Raw genomic sequence first — 6,040 nt, forward strand, 5'->3', positions numbered from 1 at the left:
TATGTAAGAAGCACGATGTGTGAAAGAAACCGCGTGTGTGAGTGAAATTGCATGCGTGGGTGAAAGGCCGTGCGTGAGAGGAACCGCGTGTGTAAGGGCGCGGTATGAAAGGGAGATGATGGTTGGTATGCGAGAACACGCAACCGTATGTCTGAGTGTGAGTGTCATGGTGAGGTGTGTAAGCATCATGGCACGGGTGGGTGCGTGCGTTGAATGGCGACGAAGATGGCACCAGACGAAGGACGAAGGCCGAGTAGCGGCCGTAGCTATTTTGAGTGCCGTGCCAGATTCGCACGGCAGCGCGTGCGGGGTCCATGCTGTGCTTCACACGAGGCCGCCACGTGCGCGCCTGCGCGAATGAAATTGGGTCCGGAAACGCACGCGGTGGATGTTAGCCGATCCCGTGGACGGACAGAAGCAAGGCTATATTATGAATTTGGACCGGATGGGTTCTCCAGGCGAGCGTGTGTGTAAAGCTCCGACGAGCAGAGCACATGTGCTCGCATGGGGAACCCCTCAAAACGCGAGGCTTGCTTGGGATGCGCAGGGTGACGTCATGGCTGCATGGTTGGAATCCGACAGGAGGGGAATCCCTGCCGGATGTTACCGTCCGAGAAGGGATGAGGTGCGCGAAGGGCGAGCAGCTGCCATGATGTCACGGGGAAAGAGCGCAGGTTGCGAGTTGCCGTGCTGGTGCGCGCATTAAAAAAAAAGAGCAAAGCAAGCCTCGCCGTTTCGGGTAAACAGGATCCCCAGGAAAGGGGTGGAAGACCCCCTTGCTTGGGCACAGGAATGGAACTAGTTAGGAGGAAGTGTTAGCTTAGTTAGACTGGCTTCATGGGGCAGGGACAAGTCCTCATGGGGCCTGTGGAATGTATTAGTTAGAGGGATTTTTTTTTTTTTTTTTTGTATACCTTGGTCGAGGCTCATATGAGAGCGAACACACAACTCACAGCAAGGAGGCATGAGACAAGAGGGGCGGGAGTGGAAGGGACAAAACATTGGGGAACAGACACAGGTGAACTGTGGAAGGGAGAGGGATGGGGATGGGACGGGGAACATGGCGAGGGGAAGATGGACATTAAAGGGACATTCAGGAAGGAAAGCAGGAGAATTGAAGGAAGTGGGCTTGGGTGGATTATCGGGGTAGAAAAGATCGAGGATTTGGATGGGGGAAGATAAGAGGTGGTGGTGAACAGCTGTTTTGAAAGCCTGGAGGGAAGAATGGGAAAGAATAGAGTGAGGAAGTTTATTCCAAAGGCGGGAAAAAAGAGGAATGAAAGAGTGAAGATGAGCAGTGATTCGTGATTTTGGTAGTTTTACCAGAAGGGGGTTGTTGGCGGACCTTGAGCGCCCTGTGGAAATGTGGTTGGGACAAATCACAGAGAGAGCAGGGGGGGCAAGGCTGGAGAGGAGTCGGTAGAAGACAGAAAGACCACCGACCAACCTGCGGTGATTGAGTGAGAGGCCCAAAGACTCAGCTTCATTGCGGGAGATGCCAATGATCTTAAAAGCCTTGGTTTCGACAGCGTGAAGTCGAGAAAGGTGGGAGGCAGGAGCACCAGCCCAGAGGGGAGAGCAGTACTCCATCAGGCTACAGACAAAAGCTTTGTAAGTGGTCAGGAGCTCAAGAGGGCCGAGGAAGGACTTTGCACGACGGAGGATTCCCAGTCGGCGACTGGCTTTTGAGGCAAGGTTGGAAATGTGACTTTCCCAGGAAAGGTCATGGCAGATAGTGAGACCCAGAAGCTTGAAAGAAAAGACTTCTTCCAGAGGATTGTTGAGAAAGTGGATGGGTGGGTTTTGTAAACGGTCCTTTCGAAGAGACATAGTGAGAGTGTGAGATTTGTCTGGATTGAAAGACATGTTCCACGTGTTGGACCAGTTTGTGATTTTATCCAGATCTGCAGTGAGCGAAGAAGCTGCTGCTTGCCGGTCTGAGGGATGACAGATGGTACGGCAGAGGGTGGAGTCATCGGCAAAGAGAAATAGAGGATTTTCCAGAGAGTCCGAGAGATCATTGATGAAAACCAGAAAAAGAACAGGGCCCAGAACGCTACCTTGAGGAACTCCAGCCTGCACAGGAAGAGGGGATGAAAGAACTCCATTTAGGGCCACACGTTGACTGCGACAGGAGAGGAAGTCTGCGAGCCATGAGTGGAGATGGCCTTGAATACCATGGGAAGAGAGTTTGGTGAGTAGGGCAGGGTGCCAGACTGTGTCAAAAGCACGTGATATGTCCAGGGATACGGCTCGGATTTCCTGTCTGGCATTGAGGACCTCCATCCATTGATGGGAGAGCAGTAACAGCATATCTAGGGAAGAGTGACCTGGTCTGAAACCAAATTGATGATTGGAAATCAAGCCATTGGAGAAGAGGAAGGATTTCATGTCTGAAGCGATGATGGATTCCATAACCTTGCTGATGATTGGGAGAAGGCTGATTGGTCTATAGTTACAGGGATCTGTTTTTGCACCTTTTTTATGCAGGGCAGTGATGTTAGCAGATTTCCAAGCAGATGGCAGATGACCTTGGGAAAATGAGAGGGTGAATAGAACAGAGAGAGGGTGAGCAAGAGCAGAAGAGCAGGCTTTGAGGACACGTGGGCTGATGCCGTCTGGACCGGTTGCAGAATCTGACTCGAGGTTTGAAAGCAAGCTCTCCACCTTGTCAGGAGAAAAGGATACAGAGTCCAGGGACAGTTGGGTGCGACTGGGTAAAGTGGGTAGAGATAGTGATGGGTTTGGGACACAATATTTAGCTGCAAACACCGAGTTTAGACATTCAGCTTTATCACGTGTGGAATCAGCAGTGCGGCCATTTGAGGTAAGGGAGGGGATGGAGGGGGAACATACACCAGAAACAGATTTGATTAAACGCCACCAGGATTTTGAGGAGGGAGAGAGGTTTGAGAGTTCAGACTTGAGATGAGAAAGATGTTGTTTTCTGGCTCTCCTGAGGGTAGCTACACACTTGTTCCGAGCTTTGTGGAAAGAACTGAGATTGCCCTCAGTTGGGTTTGCTTTCCATGAGGCAAAGGCAAGTTGTTTCAGGACAACTGCCTCGCCACAAGCTTCAGTAAACCAAGGGCGGGAGGAAGGGTAAGACAACTGAACACGAGAGGGGATAAATCTGTGCATGAGGGAGAGCAAGTTTCTTTGAAAGAATTCCCAGGATGAGTTGATGTTTGAGAAAGTAGTGATAGGAGACCAGTCTGTAAGTTTGATGGCTGCTCGGAGACCCTGCCAGTCGGCTTGAGTGAAATGCCAGACTCGACGGCGGTGAGGTGGTTCTCTGATAACAGCCAGAGAGATGTCCACTTTAACAAGGACGTGGTCAGAAGAACCAATTGGAGCGAAGGAAGAGCAGCAGATATTGTCAGGGAAATTTGTCAAAATCAAAATCATTGTAGTTTCGATTTAGGATGAGAAATGGGAAATGATATTTGAGGACAAGGACAGACTGTGAATGTGTTGTGGGGACATAGCTGAGCTACCTAGTGTTAAATGGAATGTGCTACTAGTTTAAGGGATGACGAGGGAGCACTACTTAGTTGGGGGATTTAGTGAGAAGAACGGCAGTGATCAGCGATGAAATGAGTTGAAATGGAAAAAGTACTTGAGTGAGTGAGGGCCAGCGGGCCTGAGTGTATGGAGTGAATGTGGAATGCATGGTGCGATGAGTGATTGGGGGGAGGAGTGGTTCCCACCCAAGGGACCCCGGGGTCAGTGTAAAGTGAGTTGGTGGGTTAGTCAAATTGACAAAATGGAGGTCGTTTTGCTGGTGGTGGGAATGTAGGCTCGAAACCCACTTGAAGGGGTGCAGGAGTCCTGTTGACAGCTGGGAGCGTGGCTGCGAATGGTATCGCTTAGTGGGTACCCAGGCACCGGGCTAGTCAGACGCGGTAGGCCAATGGTCCAAGAGGGGCCGGGATAGCATAGTGGCCCCGCATGATGCAGGGCCCGTGGCACCAATAGCCACGTGGGCAGTGTCGTGGGCACGGGCCCCCGTGGAAGGGGCCCATGGCACCAGCCTGCCACGTGAGCATCGAGGGGGAGTAGCCAGGGAGGGCACTCCCCAAATTTTAGAGAGCTGGTAAGTTCGGAGACAGTCGCAGGGCCCGGGGTTGCCATAGTTGGAGAATCGGCAGAGGGTAGTTCCTGCCAAGGGAGCCATGCATCCCAGCCACGAGACAGTGCAAGGGCACGAGACGAAAAGTGGAGGGCAAGGCCCAAAATTGTGAGGACACCAACACAGGCGAAGGGAATCTTGGTTGGTAGAACCAATAGATTAAGCTATAGGCACTTTTGGAAAGCCCCGGGGTAGTTTAAGGTTGATAAATGTTAGGGTATTTAGGGAGATGTACCCCTCCGCACCATCCATCGCTTCGCTCTCGTTGTAGGTCACTGGACTCACCGTGGTAAAGTAGATTGCTGAGATCTGAGGAGGCCATTCTGAGGCTTGATTGGGCCTCGAGACAGGACGCCAGCTCTCCCTTATTCCCCTCCAGGAAGGGAACATAGGGGTTGGGAGTAGGCTAGGAGACGCGATAGGTTAGCCGGACAGAGACGATAAAGGGGGTAAGGGTGACAAAATTAGAGAAGGAAATAAAGGAAAACATAATAAAAAAAATAAGATGGGGCTAAATTGGTTGGGTTTTTTGCAAACTAAGGGACTGGGTATGGACAGAGACAGGCAAAGGTGATAGGTTGGGAGGGAGACAGTAGGGTAGGTCCGAGCCCGCCTTCAGACTGGTCGGCACCACGGCACTCCCTCCACATACCTCCAGAACGAGACAAGATGCCGGCCAGCTTCATATGCCGGCCTGTTTTGCTACAACGGCCTGTGCCTGCCTTGTCTGCCTGCCTCTGTCTTGACCCCATGCCTGCTAGCCCTTGTGTTTGCCCCATTTCACCATCCATTACCATGTGCACCAGGATCATCGCGCAAGTTGTGAGGACTGCCCTGCAGGCAGCCCCGCCGACCATTGTGTTTTGTATCCCTCCATCTGCACACGTAGACTGCATTGAGCAGCCTGTGCACCGTGTTTGCACCCATCATTCCATCCGCACACGGAGACTGCATTGAGCAGCCCTTGCTCCATGTTTGCATCCATCCATCCATCCATCTGCACACGAGGACTGCATTGATGCAGTTTTTTTGCACTGCACGGGGACCATTCATTTTTTTTGAGTTTGCTTGCGTCGGTGCCCGTCCAGTGTTCTGCAGAGACTGCCCTGCAGGCAGCCGCACACGAGGACTGCATTGGTGCAGCCCGTGCACCGTTTTGTGTTCACTGTGCTCATTTCAAAGATGAAGCCGAAGACTGCATTGGGCAGCCGGCGACATTCCCTGTTCAAACCTGCATTTGTTTCATGAGCCAGAGACTGCATTTGGGAAGCCTGGCTCCCTGCTTCAAAAATACCCTTTTTCTCACAGAGTCCATCAGTCCTGAGCCATGGTTTAGTGTAAATGTATAAGGTTAAGGTTAAAGTTAAGGGTAAATTGTAAATAATTTTTGCTCCCCCTGCATGTTTGTCGTAGCGCCGGCAAATTAGATGAGTCTTCTGCATGAGTGAGTTTGTCTAGTTAGTTACTCAGCCCATAGGTTATTTACTTTTAGGACACGGATACACAAAATGTCGCACTCAGGGATCCAGAGGTAAGTGGTACTAGGGGAGAACTTACACATGAAGGCACACGAAAATTTGACGACTCGGGGCGAGTCTGTGAAAAGGGGTAGTGTTACGTTTGTGGAAGTTCACAAAACACCATTCAGGCTTCCCAGAGATCAGTTATGTCGATAAGTATGTGTTCAGATTAGATTTCCCCACCGATGTCTAAAGGGGATTATTCGTGTAACCGGGCTGTCATCTTTGAGGTAGTATTATTCTTTTGCTATCTTTATTTTGAAACAACCACAACTGTCTCTCAACAACCACGCCATCCCCACCACAGTGCCAACCACAACGGCCTCCCCAACGAATAACACCACACCATCCAACGCGATGGTCTCGACAAATAAAGAGGACAAAAGCG

This window comes from Eptatretus burgeri, chromosome 1 (genome assembly GCF_056783735.1).
Source record: "Eptatretus burgeri isolate ZD-2024b chromosome 1, Ebu_testis_v1, whole genome shotgun sequence".
Classification (NCBI taxonomy): Eukaryota; Metazoa; Chordata; class Myxini; order Myxiniformes; family Myxinidae; genus Eptatretus; species Eptatretus burgeri.